The sequence below is a fragment of the Dreissena polymorpha genome, chromosome 1 (assembly GCF_020536995.1).
Source record: "Dreissena polymorpha isolate Duluth1 chromosome 1, UMN_Dpol_1.0, whole genome shotgun sequence".
NCBI classification, from domain to species: domain Eukaryota; kingdom Metazoa; phylum Mollusca; class Bivalvia; order Myida; family Dreissenidae; genus Dreissena; species Dreissena polymorpha.
The window spans coordinates 157,155,382-157,182,182 of record NC_068355.1 but is presented as its reverse complement, the minus strand read 5'-3'; the positions used below and the strand labels follow the sequence as shown (position 1 = coordinate 157,182,182).

General features: G+C 36.3%; 1 long non-coding RNA gene and 1 pseudogene across 1 annotated transcript; one reads left to right on the top strand and one right to left on the bottom strand.

The window, feature by feature from the left end:
- Window positions 1-171: 171 nt before the first annotated feature.
- On the bottom strand, window positions 172-26,801 carry LOC127860477 (haloacid dehalogenase-like hydrolase domain-containing 5; annotated as a pseudogene).
- On the top strand, window positions 16,828-18,417 carry LOC127857943 (uncharacterized). The gene is made up of 2 exons (XR_008038691.1): window positions 16,828-17,284; window positions 18,224-18,417. It is a non-coding gene; the product is annotated as an uncharacterized LOC127857943 (long non-coding RNA).

The window sequence follows — 26,801 nt, the reverse complement described above, 5'->3', positions numbered from 1 at the left end:
TAACAAGTAAACATTGATTGGCGCATTTTTCAACGCATTTGAAGAAAGTTTGATCTTTGAGAACCCACTCTTTCGTTAGTGGAGTCACGAACTAAAACGCTGTCGTAGTGTCACGTAGCCTTGACGTCACGTGGTGTGTCACATGATCCTGCACATGGAGGTTGTGAGGTTTCATGGCTCCACTAGGGCTGCGGCATTTGGATCAAAGTTCTTGTGCTTAAAAATATGCTGCATACCGTGGAACACGTCTGGTACGAACCTGCGCATGCAGGAGACAAGAGACATGTCGTTTCAGATATGGTTAAAGATGTGTGTTTTGCATTTATAACCTAAATGCTCATGATTTTATGAGAAAGCGGAGCATAAGAAACAATATAAAAATCGAACATTAAATTGGATATTTGTAGTGTAAACATGCATTGAACACACACGTGCTACAAGTGACTACTTTAAGATTCAACATTGAATTTCACAAGTTGTCATATTACATAAGCATTTCATGGTATTTTTATTTCTGATGTCAAAAGTGTACTCACCTCGTGGGCTTAGTAATTGGCGGTTTATTCGCAATGCGTAGTTCCTACAGTCGTATTTTCAACCAATCAAATAGCGGTACTGTATTCGCTGCCAGACAGCTTGTTGCTACCGCTTCACACGCCATTCGTTAAAACGAAAGGGAAAAGTGTTGCTAACGAAAGTATTCATCAAATAATTTCAAAATGGTACGAAGATGTGCATGGGGGACATGAAAGGCCGATTCCCGATTCCCTGGTAGAATGAACGGTGCCAAATTCATAACCTTCCCTTAGCCAAAAGTAAGCAAAATGTATAGATGGATTAAAGCGTGCGGTCGTCCACACTATAGCAGCTCAATGTTACGAAAATAGATGTAACCAAGGTCGTTTATTCCACGATAAGAAGTTAATTTACTGTATAATATTTTTCTTTAATGATTGCTATTTTATGTACTAGAGATACTCGATGATAATCATTAATGTAAATTTTTCTTTAATGATTGCTATTTTATGTACTAGAGATACTCGATGATAATCATTAATGTAAATGTTAATGTAAACTTCACCTTTAACAGTGCTAATATATGCATACATCTAAATTCAATGTATATGCACTTGTTAATAAACTGTTAAAATGTTAGCACTGTCACCCACCCTAGATGTTTAATCTCTGCCTGTGGAATCATGTTATTGTCATAATATCGTGTGATAATATCGTGGGTAATAATGTGTTGTTTTGTTTCAGGTCTACAACAGACATATCCACTTCAAATGGCGCGACAAATGGCACTGCTTCAGGTTGAAAATACCAATCTGAAGGAATTAGAAAAAAAAAGTAGTATGAGAGTAACTATGAAAGAATAGCAAAGAAATACAACAACAAGAAAACGTTAGTGCTGAAGGCATAAGGAACAGAGAAAAGTCATTGAAGGGTTTATTTCTTTACTACACTGGAATAATTTAAATCATTTTTTTTCTATTTGCCTTTCTTAAAAATGCTTTCAAATGAAAATGCTTTACTTTTAACTTTGTGCAGATTAAGACATGGCTTTGGTCTCAAGGATTTAGCAATGAGAATCGACATATCATTACAATCTGCTGGAATTGTGTTTAATAATATTTTGGATATTATGTATTTCAAGTTTGGCCAAGTATCAATCTGGCCTCATAGTGATGTTATTATTTCTAAAATGCCAAAATATTTCAAAAACGATTTTCCAAACACTCTTATTATAATATATGGAACTGAAATTAAAACACAAGAATCTAATGCTTTTGGGCTGCACAGTCAACTTTACAGTGATTATAAGACATCTACAATCTTAAAGGCATTGGTTGGTTGTGACCCCAGCGGATCTGTTATCTTTATATCTGAAATATTTACAAGGGCAATATCGGATAAATCTATTTTCGATGATAGTGGATTTTTTTTTCATCTTATTTAATCCCTGTAGTGTTTATAGCAACCCTATGATGTGTGAACAGTGCCCAGTCAGTCTGAAATAATGTAAATATTCTGCATCTTGCAATATACATTAAAAACTAACGATTAATAAAGATGTCACCAATAACAATGAATACTTTTTAAGTAATTGAATAATCATGTATGATAACTCACCCGACTTTACAACTGCAGTGTGATTCTGTAATCTTTTCATCGGACAAATCAATGTTTAAACTATGTGGTTTTTCATTTTTGACGATGCTGGAACAGCATCGTCCAAGGTATCATAACCATCCAAAAAAAATTCACAATGGCGACCTATGTAAAAGACCGAGACAGTCCGATTAAGATAACTCGATTTTTCAGTTACTTCCCTTTTGCATTCGCCACTGCGTAGGAGATTGCTCGTCATTGATAACATTCTCCTAGCAGAGTTGTCGTTCGTGTTTCAACATTCAACAATGGCCGCCCCCATGAGAGTCTCGATTCAAAACTTTCTTACTGCATAAATTGGCTTGTTTCGCTATTTAGAAGCTGTCATTTAGGATATATGAATTATTTATTCACTAAATCTCCGCTTATGACAACAATAGTTGGAATTCGAAGGATATATACTCGATGTGAATGAAGGACTTTCTGGATCGTAACAGCTTGACACGGCAAAACTGGCATACTGGTATTTTTAGTTATCAATATATGTCACATTATGCTTTATAAATTGTATTCGAGCATTTTGCGACTTATTGAATGACTATGATACCCGATATCAACATTTCATCGGGGATTTGCAGATCACCAAGCTGTCCTGAAATTCAACATTGATTTCAAACTCTTTACTGGTTTGTACTATTTCTTAGTGTTAGTACTTTTTATCATTTTAAAGATAAATGAACTGTGTCACAGTAAAAGAGACATTAAGGCGATTGTGGCCATTTTGGATCTAGATCAGCCTGCAGTCGCTTGAAAGCTGTTTGCTTAAAAGCGTTTTTCTGACAATAACAAATAATTTAATTGGATACTGATTTGACTGCGCTTTTCCTGTGACCTGGCTCAAATAATAGAATTGTCATTAATCAAATTATTTATTTCGAACATTAATCAATTGTTTTTCTTGTCAATGACTCCAGCACTTTCCTGTTGCAAATTGAATACTGCTAAAGGCGATGCTAGGGGGCGTGAGAGATGTTGCACCTTCCAGTATCGCTCGATTGTTCATTGTCGGCTCGGGTACTACGTACATGTACCCCGGGTACTCTTAAGTATACTTACATGTATCCCGGGTACGGTAACTATACTAAAATGTACTCGGGAAATTTAACCCTAAATCAGTCGTTGTCGACTATTTTTTTGTAATAATTATATATACACATATATGTCAATTTTCTGTAGAATGGCCTCTATATTATCGGAACACATACTCAAAAAGCATGTTGATGCAGTGTTTTTTGAAGAGAAGTGTATTTATGATAATCGGTTGCGCGTTTTACGACATCGGATTTTGGGCGCAAATACAACTCGGGTACATTCTAATATGGACCGAGTACAATTACGTTTATTTACCGTACCTGGGGTACATGTAAGTATACTTAAAGTACCCAGGGTACATGTAAGTATACTTAAGAGTACCCGGGCTACATGTAAGTAGTACCAGAGCCGACAATGACCAATCAAGCTCCATTATCCCTCATGAACCGACTCAAAAAACCGAGTCGGCAATATTTGACTTAATTTTTGGTTTGGTTGCTCTCGAGGGATCGAAAATTTCAGAATCTTCCTAAAAGCCCTACAGGTTTGATCCCCAGAAGTGACATTGAAAACTAGCATACTTTGTTATCTAAAAGGCTGCTAAACCTGATATACAATGATAATGTGAATTTTCTCTCACATGATGTTCATCAGTCATATTATATGAAAACCTACAGCAGTAGTAAACAACTGGACAATAATTTATGAACGCATCTTTCATTTGTCTTTGACACTTTGATTTTGACATGGCCTAGATTTAAATATGTGACTGGACTTTACCAGCACTCTTGTAACAGAGCTAAAGTTTAAATGTACCATTGAAGATCACCTAAATCCAGATTTGCTATTATAGACGTGTGGAAAGTTTTAAGGGTGTGACAAGTAAGCAAAAATTGGTCATTACCCAGAGGCCACAACTGATCTATGACTGAATTAAAACAAGAAAAATCAGTGCCTGATTAAGATTTCCTTAGATAGTTCAATAAAAACTAATTTCATAAGCCTGGTAACAGTTTAACGGTAATGCTACCAATGTGTCACACCAGGGCCTTGAATTTGAAATCTAGGACATGCATGGTCATTTCTTCATGAAATCAGAACAGAAAATTGTATTTTAAGTCCTTAATTGACCTGGCTATAGTTCTCAGATTATTATAAGCTCAATCAGTATATTTATATAATTATTTATGCTTTGTGTATTGAAAACATATACACAATCATGCAGTTACATGATAGCAATAAATAATATCAAAGCTACCCATACTATAAAGGTCATTGACAAAGCCTATGGTCAAAATGCGAACACATTGAGTGTAATCGCCCTCTCGTGCCAGCAAAAACAACACGTTGACAGGTTGTCATTTTTGACAGTTCTACTTTTACTTTCATTTTGTGATATCAAACAATTAACAATTATGTGGCTGAGAAAAATATCGCCATTGCTTTTTATGCCCCCGGTAGGGTGGCCTATATCAGTTGAACTGTCAGTCAGTCAGTGTGTCAGTCTGTCCGTCCGTCCGAAAACTTTAATGGCCATAACTTTTTTAATATTGAATATAGCAACTTGATATTTGGCATACATGTGCATCTCATGGAGCTGCATATTTTCATTGTGAAAGGTGAAGGTGAAGGTCATCCTTCAAGGTCAAATGTCAAATATAAAGCGTATGTCTGTCTGTCCGAAAACTTTAACATTGGCCATAACTTTTTCAATATTGGCGTGCATGCGTATCTCATAGAGCTGCACATATTGATTGGTGAAAGGTCAAGGTCATCCTTCAATGTCAAATTTTGCAATATTGAAGATAGCAACTCCATATTCGGCATGCATGTGTATGTCATGGAGCTGCACATTTTGAGTGGTGAAATGTCAAGGTCATCCTTCAAGGTCAAAGGTAAAATATATGGCTTCAAAGCTGCGCAGCAGGGGGCATTGTGTTTCACAAACACAGCTCTTGTTTAATATATTTTCTGCACATTTCTTCAAAAACTTACATCAATACACGATTTTCTTCTTTAATTCAATCATTCCTGACAGACTTGTGTACATATTTTGCTTACATTTTGACGCGCGTAGGTAGGACCGCATTACCGCTTCCGAAATGTGTATTCATACTATTGCCTTCGAGGAACTTATCTGATGTTTGACGGAAAGGGCCGAAAATGTGCGAGTGTGGGTCAAGTTCCCCACAGGTACTACTTTCCCGTTCCCCCAATTTTTTTTCCGTACCTAAAATTTTTCGTACCCAATTTTTTTTTCGTACCCAATTTTTTTTTCATTCCCAATTTTTTGTTCGTACCCCAATTTTTTTCGGTCCCAATTTTTTGGTTCCCAAATATTTTTTCGTACCCAAATTTGTTTTCATACCCAAATTTTTTTCGCAAATTTTTTGTACCAATTTTTTTTTGTACCAACATACACAATTGTGGTGATTGTGGTAATGCAGATAAACTTAACTTGATGCTTTTATATCCATCCTCTCAAAAGCATCGTAACACCAGTACTGTCAGTACTTTGATTCCTCATTGATCTCCAGCAGTCAGCGACGACACGCACACGGGTTTCTTCATTAAAAATCTTTATATTATAAATGTATCCTTGAGTGTAATAATTTAGACCTCTATTTAAAATTTTATCTGCTAGTTAATCATAATTTGGTAGGAATTTAACTGAAATATTGTCAGAAATATTAACAAGCGTATCAGATGCTTCAGCATCAGCGGACGCCATTTTGGATGTAGCGTGTGAAGCGTAGCAACAATCACTAAGGACGGGTCAGTGAGCGGAACTATGCATGTCCTGGTGGCCGTGATACACGTTTACGCTGTCGGCTCTTCCGGTCTGCTGGTCCGGCTTGTATACGCCGGTTCCAACAAGGAGGCTCTCCATCTTACGGCACTTTTTCTTGTAAATTTTCGCGTCTTTGGGGATCGTCCGGCATTCCGGAAGATTATGGTATGTGCTTCCTTCAGTGTTCCCGTTTTTTTTTTGTTAGCCCAGTTGCGCTGGAGGTACCGGTCATACAAGTTGGCTCATAACACGTCGGTTTCCGGGTTGTCGCCGACGAAATACAGCTTCCTGGTTCATTGATGCCTATGCGCTTAGCGACCTTATGGATGGCGTGTTTTGTGTAGCGGTACGTGATCTCGCACGACTCTCAGATCAACGCGCTGTATTTCAGATCTTTTCCAGTTTTTTTTCTGAAAAAAAGGAGTTATTGTACACATCAAAATAAAATCTTAGAATTATATGTAATAAGGATGTAAGGACATAATCTTAAAATATTAACCGATCATACTTTCTTCAGATTATGCAAAAAGTCGGATGCACTTAGAGTAACTTGTGTCACGCTTTCACGAAATCTCATTCCGATTACCCGGTAGGCGGACAATTTCAATTGCACTTTCAACGAAGGCCCTCCTCTGATCAAAATTATAAACGATACACATAATTTAAGGGCTGTGGACTTATTTGTCGAAATATGAGCGTTTTCAATATCCTTTAACACCATGTACTTATTTTACTTAGGAAAATGGGCTAAAATTCGTCTTCATATGACACATCCATGGCTGCGCTCGAAAAAAATAACATTATGAAATTACCTTAAGGAGAGCCTCAAGGCACAGATGGAACGCACAATGTCCGAACCGGGCCATGCACGCCTGATGTATGAACACGAGGTCCGTGTTACAAGGAGTCAATGCGACATGGAGTCCCTTATATGATCACTGGATGCACATCGCATATATATACTTGAATTGTTCAACAAACCAGCGTAAATGTAACACAAGGCGCTCACTTACTTTTTGTATCATATGATGAATGTACTCATATTATTCCAACGATGCACTATATGCAAGTCTTTATAAACTATCTGTTCTGACTCATGGGAGTTATGCGATGTCATATTATTCAAACGATGCACTATATGCAAGTCTTTATAAACTATCTGTTCTGAATCATGGGAGTTATGCGATGTCATATTATTCAAACGATGCACTATATGCAAGTCCTTATAAACTATCTGTTCTGAATCATGGGAGTTATGCGATGTCATATTATTCAAACGATGCACTATATGCAAGTCTTTATAAACTATCTGTTCTGAATCATGGGAGTTATGCGATGTCATATTATTCAAACGATGCACTATATGCAAGTCTTTATAAACTATCTGTTCTGAATCATGGGAGTTATGCGATGTCATATTATTCAAACGATGCACTATATGCAAGTCTTTATAAACTATCTGTTCTGACTCATGGGAGTTATGCGATGTCGTCTGTTCTGACTCATGGGAGTTATGCGATGTCGTCTGTTCTGACTCATGGGAGTTATGCGATGTCGTCTGTTCTGACTCATGGGAGTTATGCGATGTCGTCTGTTCTGACTCATGGGAGTTATGCGATGTCGTCTGTTCTGACTCATGGGAGTTATGCGATGTCGACTGTTCTGACTCATGGGAGTTATGCGATGTCGACTGTTCTGACTCATGGGAGTTATGCGATGTCGTCTGTTCTGACTCATGGGAGTTATGCGATGTCGACTGTTCTGACTCATGGGAGTTATGCGATGTCGTCTGTTCTGACTCATGGGAGTTATGCGATGTCGACTGTTCTGACTCATGGGAGTTATGCGATGTCGTCTGTTCTGACTCATGGGAGTTATGCGATGTCGACTGTTCTGACTCATGGGAGTTATGCGATGTCGTCTGTTCTGACTCATGGGAGTTATGCGATGTCGACTGTTCTGACTCATGGGAGTTATGCGATGTCGTCTGTTCTGACTCATGTGAGTTATGCGATGTCGTCTGTTCTGACTCATGGGAGTTATGCGATGTCGACTGTTCTGACTCATGGGAGTTATGCGATGTCGTCTGTTCTGACTCATGGGAGTTATGCAATGTCGACTGTTCTGACTCATGGGATTTATGCGATGTCGTCTGTTCTGACTCATGGGAGTTATGCGATGTCGACTGTTCTGACTCATGGGAGTTATGCGATGTCGACTGTTCTGGCTCATGGGAGTTATGCGATGTCGTCTGTTCTGACTCATGGGAGTTATGCGATGTCGACTGTTCTGACTCATGGGAGTTATGCGATGTCGTCTGTTCTGACTCATGGGAGTTATGCGATGTCGTCTGTTCTGACTCATGGGAGTTATGCGATGTCGTCTGTTCTGACTCATGAGAGTTATGCGATGTCGACTGTTCTGACTCATGGGAGTTATGCGATGTCGTCTGTTCTGACTCATGGGAGTTATGCGATGTCGTCTGTTCTGACTCATGGGAGTTATGCGATGTCGATAACGAGATAACGTGTTCACGCGCATGTGCTGCATTTAGACGGCACGTAATTGTACCAACTTTTTAGGGGCTAGTGCAATATAAAATCTCTCGCTAGTCTTTAGTCTAAGAAATCTCAGCTTTAAAAAACGTGATTACTAAGTGGTTATTTCATTACATTGTCGACATTTTAAGTGGTATCGTAATTTAGTTGACATGAACGGCGCCTAGAAAAAAATCAACGCAACACATATTTATGAGTATTCCCTTTTAGCAAACCCACCTATCCCGAACTAATTACTTTAAGTGAAGTACTTCGCACCGCTTATGTTTCATAACTAGACATCATTGCAGATAAGTATGGCTAGCGTTACAATAAGTTATTCAACAAAAAGCCGCCCTTATTAATCGGATGAAGAATCACATGTATAATAAAACTAGAAACCTTTTACCCGTTATAAATTAATGATACTACTACATTATATTGATTCAAATAATGTCCCTGATTGATAAACATTACAACAATCAGCGAATTGAATGTTGGTGGGGCTCTTTACGACAACAAGGTTTACAGTGGTGGCTGAGCTTTTTTTTTAAAGACTCGTGTGATTCTGGACGATATGATGAACTCGACCCAATCCATTCTGTTAATCTGAAATTTTGCTTCATGGAATTTTGCTTCAAACACACCTTGATCGAATTGCTCAAAATACTCCTTTGATTAGACCGCAAACGAATAACAAGATCATTTATGGAAAACCTGACGTAATGTTCTATTTACCAGAACTATTTGATAGCCGAGATTTCGGCACAAATGCTATTATGCAAGACGTTATTTGCTGTCAACGAATTTACTCCATTCCGAACACAAATAAAGACTTTAAAGAATTGACTCAACTCCTGAAACCGGATTTGCAAATGCCACATGAGGCTAATACTTCAATGCATTTTTTTTTCAAGCTCAATGAATTGGTAAGGTTAGCAGAAAACCAGTGACTGAAACGACTACATAGCTGTAAATTTATGAGTTGCTACTACTGCACCGAGAGGTCTGCCATCCCGGAGAGAAACCGATACTCCTGTGAGAAAATGCAATGAAGAGAAACAGCGGCAGCGTTTTTCGTAGGAACTCAAATAGACTTCATCTAAAATGACAGTGATTTTTGCTTTTCTGTAGAATTATGATATTATTCTTATGTTGATATTCACAACTTTTGTTTATGTCAGCGTCTCAAACTCAAATTCAATGAAATGGCTGAACGTTATAGTAGTAGCGTACTTATGCATGTTGCATATACATGTACATGTATTTGCAATAAATATTTTAATTATGATGAACTTATTGACAATTAAAACTTTGATACATTTATTTGTGTTTTGCGAGTAGAAAATACACGAATTACACGAATGTTCGCCCATTTTCAAGGCGTTGTTTTATGTGCCCAAAACTTATTTATTTTTATATCGAACAGTGGTTGGAGAATACGGAATGTAGTACGTGTTACAGTAAAGCAGAATTTTTAAGGAAAATAATTGTTTTTAGAAAGCATGAAGATTTTAGGTCAAAGCACACAGATAAAATGCTCATTTAAAGACTTTGCCCTTGTTGTCACAGTGACCGTGACCCTTTGACTTTTGAAAAGGATAATCGATGTGGTTCTCGTGAAAGTGCATTTACTCACAAAGTTTGAAGGTCCAAGGTCAATGTCACACTTAGAGGTCAAAGGTCAAATTGTAGTGTAATGTATCGTGTCTCGAATATTAGTCTATCAGTGATGATAGGATTTTAATATAACATGGCAAAAATGATCACTTCAACCAGATGATGTTTCTTGGGCATCACGCAGATTTCTCGCTTCAAGGTCAAGGTTCAACTAAGAGGACAAAAGCCCTTTTTTCAAAACATTTTTTTTGCAGAGTTACTGATGATGGGATATTAAAATAGCCTAGCAAGAATGCCACTATTAGTAGACGATGTGTTGCACGCAACACCAAGGTCCCTCTTTCTAAGGCTAAGGTCCCAGAGGCCTATTGTCAAATTGTGGTGCAATCTTTTGTTTCATATTGGCATAACACCATGGGCAGTAGTTGGATGCGACTTCCTCAAGGAGATATATGTAAAGGTGTTTTTCAATTTTATTTTTGAAACCAAAAGGAACACATAAACAAAGCCAGATGTAGGACATTTTTAATCTCACTGATCAAACCTAAAACACATTTCCAATTTGGATTTGGGCAGCTGTAAAAAACTTATTTGCCTCAAATATTTGCCTAGATTGGGTCAAGGCTAAGTCTCAAGTGAGTCATGGTTAAGTCTGAATTTGGTCAGGTTAAGTCAGGATCGGGTCAATGTTAAATATTGATTGGGTCAATGTCAAGTCTACATTTGGTCAAGGTTAAGTCTGCATTGGGTCAATGTTAAGTCTGAACTGAGTCATGGTTAAGTCTGCATTGGGTCAAAGTCAAGTCGGGCTTTTGTCAATGTTAAATCTGGATTGGGTCCTTCGATAAGTCTGGATTAGATCAATATTAAGTCTGGATTGGGTCAGTGTTAAGTCTGCATTTGGTCAAGGTTAAGTCTGGATCAGGTCAATGTAAAATCTGGATCGTGTCAATGTTATGTCTGCATTTGGTCTAGGTTAAGTCTGGATCAGGTCGAGATTAAGTCTGGATCACGTCAGTGTATAGTCTGGATCGTGTCAATGTTAAGTCTGCATTTGGTCAAGGTTAAGTCTGGATCAGGTCAATGTAAAGTCTGGATTGGAAAAATGTTAAGTATTGATTGGGTCAATGATATTTCTGGATTGGGTCAAGGTTAAATCTGGATTTGATCAATGTAAAAACTGAAGTGAGACATGGTTAAGCCTGGTTTGGGTCAAGGTTAAATCTGGATTGGGTCAAGGTGAAGTCTGGATTGGGTCAAAGCTAAGTTTGGATTGGGTAAGTGTTAAGTATGGATTGGGTACGTGTTAAGTCTGGATTGGGTCAATGTGAAGTCTGGATTGGGTCAGGGTTAAGTCTGGATTGGGTCAATCTTAAGTATTGATCTGGTAAAGGTTAAGTCTGGATTGGGTCAAGTCAAGGTTAAGTCTGGATTTGGTCATGGTTGAATTGGGTCAATGTTAAGTCGGAATTGAGTCAATGTCAAGTCCGGATTTGCTCAAGATCATAGTGAGGTCTAATTTTATCATTTACTTTAGATCAATTCCAAACAAACTTCAATGTGTGGAAGTTAGCAGTTTGGTGCATGATTGCTCAGGATATACATGCAGACAAATAGGACAGCCATGATCTAAAGTAATATGTCTTCTGTTTACTGTTGCAGACAGCCTAACTCTAGAAAATATTAACTTAACTACTTAACTTGGCAAAAAAAAATATTTTTTTTTTACTTGGCACAGCAAATGGCACAATAAAAGTTATTAACAAAGCAAATTAAATAAAAAAAACTGAAAACAATGTGCGCCAAAGTTTGAACTTAAAGTACCGGGATCTAGCAAACATAGAATAAATGAATCGTTCTTTGTTAAAATAAATTACTAGAACTACATAAATGAACACAAAAAAACAAAAAAATGCAATTTGGTTTTATTTATTTTATTTATCAATTATAAAAACAAATATTTTTTTTAAGAATCAGTCAAAACTTTAAACACGTGATCACAGAGGGCCCTGTGTCGCTCACCTGAATAATAATATCTTAAGTTATAGTCTCATTGGCAGGCTTCTTCGACTTTGAACGTCTTCAGAAGATTTGTTAAGATAAGATATTACTATATACATATACACTGCAGATACAGGCAAGAAATGACCTGACCAAAGTCATGAAGAATGGTTGGGCCAAAAATTATGTCTTCTAGAGTGTTCATATTTAATATGTTTTCACTTTTTCATATAGAGCAAACTGCCCCACCATTGGCGGTCATATTTATCAAATGATCACGACCATTTTCGAACTTGTCCGAGATATCAATTCAAACAAATGTTTTTACCACATTTCATGATGATAGGGCAAAAAATGTGACTTATCGAGTGTTAACAAGCTTTTTTATTTATGAACTATAAGGAAAATGACCCCCTCCACCCAGCAGACATGTTCCTAGACGGATCAAAACCATTTTCAAACACATCGGGCGTATCAAGGAAACAAATAATCTGACCAAATTTCATGAAGAGAAAACGGCCCCACCCCTGGTGGCCATGTTTTTCAACTGATCAAGACCCTTTTCGAACTCGTCCGAGATATCAATAAAAAAGTAGTTTGGACCAAATTTCATGATGATTGGGCAAAAAATGTGACTTTGAGAGTGTTCACAAGCTTTTTTTTTAACTAAATAAAGATAAGAAAGATAACCCCTCCCCCCTTGGCGGCCATGTTTTTTTAACCGATCCGAACCATTTTCAGACACATACAATTGATCTTTGAAACAAACATTTTGACAAATGTACATTAAGATTGGGCATAAAATGTGACCTGTAGAGTGTTGACGACGGACGACGAACGACGTACACAGGTCTATCACATAAGCTCACCATGAGCACTAAAGTTCTCAGGTGAGCTTAACACGCAGAGAAAATGGCACAACAGAAACTTTGATAATAACTAATAAAATAACTGAATGTACATGAAATGGAATAAATAAATGATATAAAAAGAGATGAGAAAATTGTACAAATTGTAAATAATTTATGAATGAAATGTGCCCGAGTATCCTGTTATGATCATGCTTACTGAAAATAATTGTCTTTTAACGGTACTTTCGCGTAGAAAATATTCATTGAAGCTTGCGAGTTCTGTGGGGCGTGAGTTCATACCCTATTGGGAACGTGTTTGAAATAATATATTTTGGCGTTTTAATTACTATTCTTAAGGATTTCATCAATACAGTATCGTGTAGCAGGTTTTTATGTTAAATCAATTTGGACTTTGTGTTATTTTTAATATTTGGCTTTATATAGGGCAATACTGTTAATATGCCTCTTTAACTTTTATTCACATTATGGCAAACAGGTACATGTAATTCACAAGTCGAAAGTAAAAAGTCACAAGTCAAAAGCCACAAGTCAAAAGTCACAATCTAAAAGTCATAACTCACAAATCAAAAGGGCAGGTTTATGCTTCCATTAAAAAGGCTAAATACGACGAATAGTCATAAGGACAGTATATCTTTGGACAACAATTGACAATAATGTTTTGGAAGTTGTTGTGTAGACAAAACAAGTAAGGTCATTGTTAAAAAAAATAGTTTGGGACTTTGGGAGGGAAACTGTAAGATGGGTGCCCTATGTATCAGTCAATACAAAAACGCTAAATACGCCAAATGTTCACATCTTCAAGATGCATTTAGACAGCACTTGTTAAATCAGTAAGGCGGGTGCATGTGTGCTGAAATAGAAGTGCATGGTCCGAGAAAGCTCTTGATGAGAACTTATCTCAAACATACTTACTGTACGTAATAATCGTAACACTTAACACACACGGTAAATTCAATCGTGTTTACGTTCACATTACGAATTAAGACGCCACGCGACTTATCAGCTTGAAACCTGCTTGTTTTATTTACAAGTACCCTTGTCTTGTTTCGGTTTTTGTGGTCACCAAAGCATAGTCATTGTATATTCAAAAGCTGTTACAAACGCTTAATTTGATGAATAGGCAAGTGAACGTGACGGATTTATTATGCACGTAACAAAAATATTGTATAAGGTGTTTGTGTATAAGCAGTTGTAAGTTGAACGTCCGGGAAAACTATTATTTGTCACGTTTGGGTTTTCAGTTACACTTTTATAAAACACATGCTTGTACATTGAATAAATTGTCACGTTCACACGTGACTATATCAGCGTGGTAGCTGGTGTTCATTACATACACGTGTTAGTCCCTTGTTCGTGCATATTTTTGTTTGGGACATTTGGACCCTGAAACATGGGCACTGTACGTTATAAGTTAGTAAACCGCTGGACCACATCTACAAAGGTAGAGTCCTCAATCCTAAATCAAGGGGACCTTCTTATGATTCATTTCAGGAATAAAACGATAAAACGCATAAGGAAAAAACGTTAACGTTTTTTCGCAATACAACGACATTAAACAAACCTCTTTAAGGTAGCGCACCTCTAATGATTTCCCGCGATTTCTTCGAAGGTTGAAGAGCCTACTATTAGGTGCCGTAGCCTAGTGGTTAAGGCGATAGACTAGAAATCTTTTGGGATATTCCCGCGCAGGTTCGAATCCTGCCGACGACGTATACTTTTTTGCGACGCGATTTATTTATTTTCTAACGTAATTTGATTTAATATGGCATATAAGCTATATTTATTGTTAAATATGTTGCAATTTTTATGCACATTCTTCAATTATTAAAATTAAAACAACGTTATGGCGAAATTGGGTGATTTACTGTTGAAAATACGAACCATGCATGTTGCATTTTTATTTTTATTTCAAAAAGTAAACGGTAAATCTGTCTAGTTCTTGGTATTTTTGCTGTATATAGTGTTTCTATAAAAACTAAGTTTAAAATATGACTTAAATGATACTATTTTGAATTTTATGACACTTTGTTTTTAACCGACCCAATTTTTACTTGGCTGAAATCACTTACATTTCATGGCGCTCTTCCATAGATAAAAATTTGTAAAAAATAAATGTCTGTAAAAGAATACTTATTTCATATTGTTTAAACTTTAAACACCTTTACAGCATCTGTACACACCAACTGCATGCCCATATTTGGAAATTTGAATGAATTATGGAACTTATATACCCCAGGGGTGAAAATAAAGTGGACAAAAGCCGAGCGTGGGGGTGGTTTTGAAAAAATCGGTATATTTTTTTAAAAAGCGTGGAAAGCCTACCTACAAATTTGCATGGAGTTCAGTGAAATGATGCTGATTAAGAAAATAATTAATTAGATTATATTTGGATATGTGCCCATTAGAGGTGCGCTACCTTACAACAACACAATTTCTCAAAATTAATGAGCGCATCCGAGGTATTTTAGTGCACTTTTTGCACTTTGAATACGTCTCGTTGTCGATTAGCTTAGTTTGTACCTAAAAAACTGCTGAATTTTTAGCGTGTTTGTATGGCCTTTTAGTACTGATAAACCTGTTCTTTATCTGTTTTGAAGACCGTCTCTTAAATATATTTTACCATAATATTTTATTGAAAGACGAAAGTAGCGCAATATGAATTACCGTATTTACATAATGAGCCATTTAAACGTTCAATTACAAACTAGAAAAACTTCCAGAAGTAATTGTAACATGACATCGACGAAATCTGTGTTTATGCAATTGCAAACTGTTTGTACGGTCATCGAGATTAGAGCTTTTAGTGCATGCTCGATATCAGAGAAATATCAAGCAAATGATCAGGGAAATAATATGATGGAGGAAAGTGCATACCTAGACCCTGCTTTTAAGCAACAATTTTATTGTTCGCTGAAAATCATCGTCGGAAAACACGAGGCGAACTTCTGTTTTTCAATTTAAAACGAGGCTCTGAATCTGGATCAAAAAGACGCCGTGTTTGCATTTCATCTACCAAGATCAATACACGTTAATTGTCAACAACCATTTTCAGTCTGCAAAAGTCAAAACGAATGACCTCAACGACTGATGCATTATAATTTAAAAAGGCATGCATATGGTAAGATTTCCATTCTGTTGAATATTGTCTGATTCGTAAAGGGCTACGGTTCGTTATCGGCGAGTTGACTGTATGTCAGTGCGTTGAACATACTGTTCCCATGATCATATGTCTGTCTATGCCTAAAATATTTGAAGCTTTCTTTTTTCCCCATTAATTGCAAAGCTCCTCTGGGGCATTGGCACACTGCGACTATACTGGGAGTCTGTCTCACATTGATTAAAAAAAAAATATGTGTACTGTATGTTTTTAAGCAACCCTAGTAGTGAATGTTGACACATTATTTAAACAAATTCTGTCTGAACATTTGCAAAATAAACAACACGCCTGCATGTGAACATTTTTGAACACCAAGTAAAACGACGCTTTAATAATAAACGACCCAGATTATATACCCAACTAAAAAGCCGAAATTGCTCGGGGCCGAATCAATCTGCTAACGTTATAATAACAATATTATTTTTGTGTTCACGCAACAAGAAAACTTACGAGAAAAAATCATGACAATATTGTTCGTTTTTTTTTAGTAGACTTTCAGCATCTAAATCATTTGCAATAATCGTTAAAATAGGGGAAAAATCGTTGATATAATACATGGATACGGTCTTGCATCATTCTATACATAAATGGTGACGTCACTACGTTATTGTCAGTAAGACCGGTGTGACACAATGGTCCAATCGTGATACATCGGCTATCTCGGATTCCTCCGTAAGATAGGCCTCGTGGCTAACGGTCGCCATATTGCCTTGTATTACTACTTTACTACCCAAAAGGTTGTCAGTCTATTGTTATGAGGCTGTATACATGCGCGTTGAACTAGCGCCAAACTTTTTACCGAAACTTTGATATTAAGAGCACTATTAACGTTCATTTGTGTTGCATTTTGACCTATTATCCAAGTGATTTACTTTTCCATTATTATTTAATCACCCTATCATCCAATTTTTAAGATGAAAGTACGGTGTTTACAAAACCAACCAAACCGAAAGTGAAACTGGATGCATTACGTTTCGCGATGTAAACATTAAATATTTGTTCAGTTTGAGGAAGCGAATCGATAATAGACGTTGGAATATGTATGCAATACAGACTATCATTGCCGATTGTAGTACTGGCTAAAAAATACCTTTTATGACAGGTCATGTATAGAACGTTAATCAAATAGTGACCATAAATCACTACAAATGTCTGGGTTGTTCATTAACCCATTATGCCCAGTGGACTCTCCCATCCTTCTAAATTGGATCAATTTATTTCCAAAAGTAGGGCTGTCTGGTATATTTATTTCTATATTTAGAATATTTCTTACAGAAATTTCTTTAAGCAAACAGCGCAGACCCAGATGAGACGCCGCATTATGCGGCGTCTCATCTGGGTCTACGCTGTTTGCAATGTCCTTTTTTTCAGGACACTAGGCATGAATGGTTTAATATAATTAATGCACGTTTCTGATCTAATTGCCTGTATCTAGTTGTAATTACCATGATATTGATAAAATTAAAACGTTTTTTTTCATAAATTAACATTACATGTTTTATTTTTATCATTTAGGGAATATATAATTGTATCATTATCATCATTAAATATTCTGAAAATGATCTAAATTATCATGATTACTTTAAAGTAGAATTTTTAAATTTTACTCATTATTTTTAATGAATTTGCACATTTGCTTGATTCAAAATAAAATGTATTAATAAGGGTTTCAGTTGTTAGTTTTAACCCATTTTTAGTTCGATTAAATTTAAAGTACTAACTACGTACATGTATGTGAAATGCTCTTGAGTTCGTTTCCTGGGCCTAGAACCAGTACTTGGGTGTCTCTTGGAGATTTCTTAAGAATGCTCCCACACTGGGGATCAAACCAGTGACCTCCAGATCATTAGGTGGACACCACATCCATTACACATCAGCGACCTTTAATTAGTAAATTACTTTAGTATTGCAGCATTATATAATGTTATGTTGCTACATATTTTTGGAAAATGATTAATGTGCAGTACTAAATAAATCTAAATGCAGACAATTTTAATTGTGTATATTGTGTGATTATTAGTTACAAATTCCCTTTTTACAGGTATACTGGATTATGAAAGACTGATAAACATAAAATTGACAACTCATCTCCCCAACGATACTTTGTGTGGCTCATTCTCAGAACAAACCCATAGTCAGTGAGAAAACTACAGTGTAAAAAGACCACTTGATTGTGACAATTATGGCTGACAAAGCAAATGTTATCATTTAAAATAAAGAAAACTTCCAGTTCAATATACATTTTATACCAATTATGACATTGGCCAACACAGAAAATAATTATAAGGTTGATGTTCCCAAAATTGACTGTTACAATTGGATACTGTTTTAAGCTTCACTCTACTTTGTCTGAAAATAAAAGTCCTAAATGATGTAATAGAAACATACATATTTAATTTTTAGTTTTACAAGGATATATATATATACATACATATATTATAATATCTTTGAATCGATGGTCAATCAATTTAAGTTTAACTAATATATACATTCACATTTTATACATGTGTATGCTTTGATTTTTTCTATTGAAGCCAAATAATATCCCATTAGATAGATAGATAATATCACAGCAGTTTTCCTATTTTGTCTGCAAGTACTGCAGAAATCATGGATTATTATTTTACTGAGTCAGCCTTAATCTTTATATTATAATTGTTAAAACAGATTAAGATGTGATTTATACAATTGAGGATGCATCAAGATTAAAAAATGGTACATGTATAAATTAATAAAGAATCAATAACAATCAGAAACTGTGCATTTTTTTTCAGTATTGTGTGAAAGGATTTGAAGTCATGATGTGTTTTTGAAATATGATTTATGTGAATTTGAATAAGTATATAAAATTGAGTGATTTTCTCAGACAAAACTGTTAATTACATACTAAAGTATTCAGAATGTATTATTGTAATATTCATTCGAATTTTTAAGTACAAAAAGCACTTTTCCCTGGCATTTGTATTTATAGTAATTGCATATTTTATAATTCTGACAGCATTTATAAACTGTGTTCATGCAAGCATGAACACGGTTTCATTTTTTGAGTATTTAAACAAGAAGGCCATGATGGCCCTGTATCCCTCCACTGCTGAAAAAAGGCTGAAACAAATTTCTCTGCATGTGCAAATACTTAAATATAGGCCCTATTTAAGCACATGTACACTTTTGTGACCTTCTGGGCTGGCTCAAATGTAACCCCAGAGGCATAATTTGGGAAAACTTTGTAGAGGACTACTATATCTCACTACATACAAAATGTGGTAGCCCTAGGTCCTAGAGTTAAGGACAAGAATATTTTTAAAGTTTTCACAAAATAAGCAAGATATAAGCGTATACATGTATAATGTTCAATTTTGTGACATGCGGGTCAGGATCAAATTTGACCCAAAGGGCATAATTTGAACAAACTTGGTAGAGGACTATAAGATGTTACTGCATACCAAATTTGGTAGCCATAGTCCAAATGGTTTTCGACAAGAAGATTTTTAAAGATTTCACAAAATAGGCGCTTTAAAAGCGTTTATTCAATTTTGTGACCCCCCGGGGCAGGGTCAAAGTTGACCCCAGAGGCATTATTTGAACAAATTTGGTAGAGGTTTATTAGATGTCACTACATACCAAATTTGGTAGCCCTAGGCCCAATGGTTATGGACAACAAGATTTTTAACGTTTTCACAAAATAGGCCCCATATAAGCGTATGTTCAGTTTTGTGACCCCGGGCAGGGTCAAATTTGACCCAAGGGGCATAATTTGAACAAACTTGGTAGAGAACTATAACATGTCACTACATACCAAATTTGGTAGCCCTATGCCTTATGGTTAAGGACAAGAAGAGTTTTAAAATTTTCACAAAATAGGCACTATATAAGCATATAATTGATTTTGTGGCCCCCGGGGCAGGGTCAAATTTGACCCCTGGGGCATAATTTGAACAAACTAAGTAGAGGACTATACAATGTCACTACATACCAAATTGTGTAGCCCTAGGCCTAATGGTTATGGACAAGATTTTTTTTAAGTTATCACAAAATAGGCATTATGTAAGCATATGTTCAATTTTGTGACCCCCGGGTCAGGGTCAAATTTGACCCTAGGGATTAAATTTGAACAAATTTGGTAGAGGACTATTAGATGTCACTATATACCAAATTTGATAGCCCTAGGCCGGATTGTTATTGACAAGAAATTTTTTGAAGTTTTCACAAAATAGGCCTTATATAAGCATATGTTCAATTTTGTGACCCTCGGGGCAGGGTCAAACTTGACCCCAGGGTCATAATTTGAACAAACTTGGTAGAGGACTATAAGATGCCACTACATACCAAATTTGGTAGCCCTAGGCCCAATGGTTATGGACGAGAAGATTTGTAAAATTTTCACAAAATATACCCTATATAAGCATATGTTCAATTTTGTGACCCCCGGGGCAGGGTCAAATTTGACCCCAGGGGTATAATTTGAACAAATTAGGTAGAGGACTATTAGATGTCTCTACATACCAAATTTGATAGCCCTAGGCCCAATGGTTATGGACGGGAGATTTTGAAAGTTTTCACAAAATAGGCCTTATTTAAGCAAATTTTCAATTTTGTGACCCCCAGGGCAGAGTCAAATTTGACCCCAGGGGCATAATTTGAACAAATTTGAAAGAGGTACACCCCAGGAACATTCCTAAGAAATTTCATCAGAATTGGACCAGTAGTTTAGGAGAAGATGTTTAAAGGAAAAGTTTATGCATGGATGCACGATGGACACAGGACCTTTGGCCAGTGGAGCTAAAAATCAAATTAAACATTTAGTTTTGATTTAATATCAGTTTTTATATGCAAGTGTCTATTTCACTAAATTAAAACAGCATATTATTCATTATTGAAAAGATTATTCCAAGCTTGATGTCATATTTCAACTTTGCATAGTGTAGTTAATTGAACATTGTATTGAACTGTATGGGCAGCTATATTTTTTAATTTATGTATGTTGTATTATACAAAATGCATTAATTCTACCACAAGTAGACCATATAAGGCCTACTGCTACTAAATAGGCACTGGTATGAATTTGACACTGTTTTTGATGCTCATACAAAACTTTAATTATTACTACGTTTTAGTATATTAAATATTTTCAAGTTTTTGTTCAACATTTTTTGCAAAAGAAAAGAGTGTCTTAATGCATTTGAAAATATACTTAAAACAAACTAAAAATGCATTTTAACATACCTTTTTCCTGGTAAAGTGTATTTGGGATGATAAAAAATACACTTGAAGAGTATTAATGCTGGAAAAATACAGAACAAATACATTTGTTTCTGTTAGAAGTGTGTCTTGTCTGCATTTTTAAGTGTATTAAATGCACATCAAATGCAGATAAATACAATGCCAATACTGTTACATGTATTGTAATGGACATAAAATGCACTTGTTCTTGTAATTAAATGCTTTAGTGAATTGAAATAATCTTTTATAACGTTTTAACAATTAATAATACCTTTTTATATAAATTTTCTTTTGAAATGTGACACTTAAATGATTTTTGCACCACTAGTAAGAGATATAATTTGTGCTCATAATGCTTTATCATTACACTACATAATATCATTTGTTGTATGAAAATTACCCGTAAAATTCTTGTGAAAGCTCAAGAGATCAATAGCAGCGTGCTATACCCTGCTCCTTTTTACATGACTTGATGGTATTTAGTCCCCAATTCTACATGGCTAAGGGAACATTAATGTGCAGATTTGACAAATAAGTCTTAACTGGGATCCAATAGGCAGACTTTCATATTACTTGTATTTAATTTAAATCATGATCTAAATTGCTCTTTGGCAAATCTTTGTTGGTCACAGTATTCAACTGAATTTTGTTCACTTTGTAGTGATTATATTTTCTATATTTATCAGACAACATCTTTCTTCAAAAGTTTAACATGATTGCTTGGTTAATTTAGAAACAAGATCAATGCATCATAACATAAAATGAAAAAATGTGTAATAGTAAAAATGGCAGCAAAAAGCACTAGATTATCTGCCTTAAATCTGAGACGATATGTTGATGTATTGGAATTTCTCATAAATAATGTGCTCCGTAGTTGTATAATTGTATAGTCGCGTGCATGAGTGGTGTCAATGTCACAATACCAATTTAAGCCTATAATTTACTAAAACAATTTGAAGTTTGATGCGAGTTTTTTTTTAAGATCTGTTATATATAATTATATATACATGTATATATATATATTGTTGAAAAGTTACATGCAATAAGTTTACTGTAATTAAGTGACAAATAGTTTTACTGATTTGGTTGGATGCATATATGCAGATATATCATGGTTTGTGCAGAGGACAGTTAACAAGAGCTGTCTCCGTAGGATGACATACGCCCCCGATAAACGCTTTAATAGAAGTTATGAGCATTTTTCAAAACCTAAAAGCCGACCCTAAGTTCAAGGTCAAAGGGGTAAAAATTTGTGTGTGTATGGGAAGGCCTTGTCCATATACACATGCATACCAAATATGAATGTTACATCTGAAGCGACATAGAAGTTATGAGCATTTTTTGAAACCTAAATGCAAAGTGTGACGGATAGACAGACGGACAGTGCGATCACTATATGCCCTCCTTTGGGGGCATAAAAATGTGTTTCACATTGTTTTGGTAAATTAGTAATGTAGTTAAAAGAACAGAATCATCAATTATAAAGTTATTGATTATAAAGTGTTGCTGGCATATTTGATGCATTCATGTAGCTATAAGAAGGTCCCTGTTTTATCCCCACTGGCACCGAGTGAGGGTTCTCAAAATCTTTAAACAATATGAATAACTACATATAGGGTCGAGAGCCTTGTTGATATGGGGGCTAAACACCTGAAATCAAAGCGACCCAGGTTAAAGGCCGAGGCCAAATTAATAAACCAGAGGCCGCATGAGCCTGCTATACTCTGAACAAGTATTGTTTCTTCTCAGAAAACTGGCTTAAGTGTCTTACTAAGCTTTAGACTTTGAGTTTCAGTGCAATCAATCTAAAATAAATTGGTCAAATTAAATAATAATTTGTAAAAAATAAACATTCTGCACAAATTCAATTATTTACTTTACCTGTGTGCATGAATCATTTCAGTCTTGATGGTTAGTGAACTATGTCAAAAGCACCATATCTATGAAACACTTGTTTTTTGAATAGTGCAATGTTCCACAGAAATGCTGCTGATGATTATTCTACACGATGATGAATTATTAGATATATTTCTAAATTCCATTTCCACCAACAATTCGGTTATTCCACTACCAGTTCACATGCTTCATACACAGTTGAAAATAACACTATTTCACTCAACAACCGTGACACATGTACTCAATTTTCAACTTTTCGCAATTAAAATTGTCTTCTACTGTTATTGTTGTTGTTGTACTTTTGAAAGTAGTTCGAAAGATGGCGACCATTAACCCAGAGATTGATTTATGAAATAAATCGTCTGCTGATCCAGAGTGACAATGGTCTTGCATTCCTCACGAGCATGTTTACATCGTACTGCGCATGCGCAAAACCTGTTGTTTTCCTGTAATTCTTAACTTTCTCACGGTCTTGCAATTCTCACGCGACACCGGTAGAGGTGCTAAACATTTCGACCGTTATGGTTTGTCTAATTGGTTTTCAAGTTGAGTACATGCAGTTTTCTCCACAAAACATTTGAGTAGCTAGTCATATTTTCAAAGTAGGCAGCGACTAAGAGCTACAACGGGCGGTCTTTTGCGCTGTTTTGAATTGATATTTTGGGGAAAAGTAGCCAGTGCCAAGTTTTTTAGAAACCATTTCACCGGCTGCCGGTGCTTCCAGAGAACACTGGTACATGGTGTATTGAAGTATGACATGAACATTGGATATCGGAAAATTCAAAATAATGCCAGCGTCAGTCCGTGTAAAAAAGATTTCGTGTTTAGACTTGTGCTCTTAATCGACCAAAATAGTCAAAATATTGCTGAAAACTTTTCCATGGCTTTTTATTGACTCTCATCTTTAGCCGAGTGAATCCAATTTAAAGAATATGAAACGACTGAACTTGTTGAGAGGATTTTATTTTCTTTCATCAATTTTTTCACGTCTAAACAATTGAAACAAGTAAAACAATAGTTATGTACATATCAATATAAAACATATTATGTACATCTACATTAAATATAATAATGTGCATAAATGCAACACAGATATACAAACACGTTTTACACGTTTTCAGTAAACATGAAATAAATATGAGATCACGAAGATATACAGGGAAGTAACTGATCATCGTTTCAGCAAGAAGACTCAGAAGTGTCAGCTTCCCTTTACTCAGAGAACCCGCCAAATCGCTGTAACGGAGGTATCACATTAATGTGATAGTCGTCTGGTTTTGCTCACTTGGTCTATGAGTATGAACTCTCTCGTTAAACCGGTCGAGGTACGTTTCGTAACGTCATCCAAAACCTCATATAAAACATATTAAACATGTATACCAGTCTTTTTCAACATGTATACAACACATTAGTATTGAACAAATTTTACACACAATATCACACACTGTCTGATATGAAAATTGTATAAAAGGATATTTGGTTCGCTTCTTATTTCAATTTATTATCAGAAATTATTTTTGAACGATCTTAACAAGTTAACATTGATTGGTGCGCTTTTCAAAGTACATAAAGTAAGTTGGATCTTTGAGAATCCACTCTTTCATATGAAAGGTTCGTTGAGCCTCGAACAACAACGGTGCCGTATCGTCATGTGGCCTTGACGTCGCGTGAAATGTCATATGATCCCTGCACGTGGAGGTGTTCAAGATTTCAATGCTCCACTAAGGCTACGGCATTTGGATCAAAGTTCTCGTGCTTGATAATATGCTGCATACCATGGAACACGTCTGGTACGAACCTGCGCGTGCAAAATATACACGGAGTTAAAAATTAGGCCAGAGGTAAATGTTTTGCTTTTATAACTTTTATAAAGCACAGGAATTTCCATGAAAGGGGAGAATACGCAATGATAAAAAACAAACAAACTCGAAAACAAAAGCAAAAGTATTACACGTGACTACTAAATTGAACAACACGGGTAAGTAAAGTGTGCTTGTTGAGTTTCGCGTCTTTGGGGATCGTCCGGCATTCCGGAAGATCATGGTCGGTGCTTCCTTCAGTATTCCCGTTGTCTTCGTTAGCCCAGTTGCGCTGGAGGTACCGGTCATACAAGTTGGCTCCTAACACGTCGGTGTCCGGGTTGTCGCCGACGAAATGCAGCTTCCTGATTGGTTTATTGATGTCCATTCGCTTAGTGACGTCATTGATGACGTGTTCTGCGTAGCGGTTCGTGATCTCGCATGACTTTCCGACTCAAGCGGTGTACCGTTTTTTCCGATCCTTTCCGGTTATTTAAAAAGGTAATTGTACAAATGCAAACACAATCTTAGAATTATGCGTAATAATTATGTAAGAAAAAAGCCTTGAAATATCAACCGATCATACTTTCTTCAGATAATGCAAAAAGTTGGATGGCATGCACTTAGAGTTACATGTGTCACGCTTTAATGAAATCTCCTTGTAATTACCCGAAAGGCTGACAATTACAAGTGCAATTTCAACGAGGTCGAAATATGAGCGTTTTCAATATTTTTTAAGACACCATGTACTAATTTTACCTAGGAAAAAGGACTTAAACTTATCTTCATATGACACATCCACGGAGTGACATTATGAGAATACCTTAACGAGGGCCTCAAGGCACACAATGAACGCTCAATGTCCAAACCGGGCCATTCACGCCTAATGCACGTATGTTGCAGGCGATGACCGGAAGTTGGCGCACCTTGTGCACGTCCGCGGAGGTGTGGCCGCTCACCGGCTTCCCGTCGGTGAGGATTAGGTCAATCAGTAGCTGCAGATGTGACTCCCAGTGGGTCGGCTCGACAAGGGGCAGCAATTGAACCAACGTATCGGTTCCATGTTTAATGGACCCACATGAAGCTCAAACTGGAGCTTATAATTCTGAAAATGATATTAGTCTCCCAAGACGGGACAAAGTGACCTTCACACGTCTATGGAACCTGGTTATGACGGTCGAACTGGGTCCAAGTGGTCTACTTTTAATATGTAAAATTAGTTTATCGACGACCAGCGAATTTTTAATTTCTTCTATTGTTTGTTTGTGGCTATGAGACTCCTACCAACACAATTTTACTCAAGTTTGGATACTTCAATCCCCCTGCGTTGTTTTTGATACTGAGAACATATCTCCAAAAGTAATCTATTCTTTTAAAGTTGTCATTCTCATCATACATTTCAGGGTTAGGGATCCATTCAGCTCTGTATACTTTCCATTCATCTGTGATGGAAGAAACATCCTTCTTAGGCACTGTGTGCAGGGCATCGCACAACACAGTCAACAGCTTCTGTGTATGGTCCTGGTCCCGTACCTCTGGGTGGAGACATTGGGCTCCTTTGATCAGATCTTGATTCAGGGGCAATTTCTGCTGTATGTAGGCATCTGCAGTCTGGTAGAAAGCTCCCATGACAAATAACACCCCTTTTTTAATTCCATGTTCAATGGAAGACAGAGTTTTCCTAGTGTCACTACCAACCTCCAT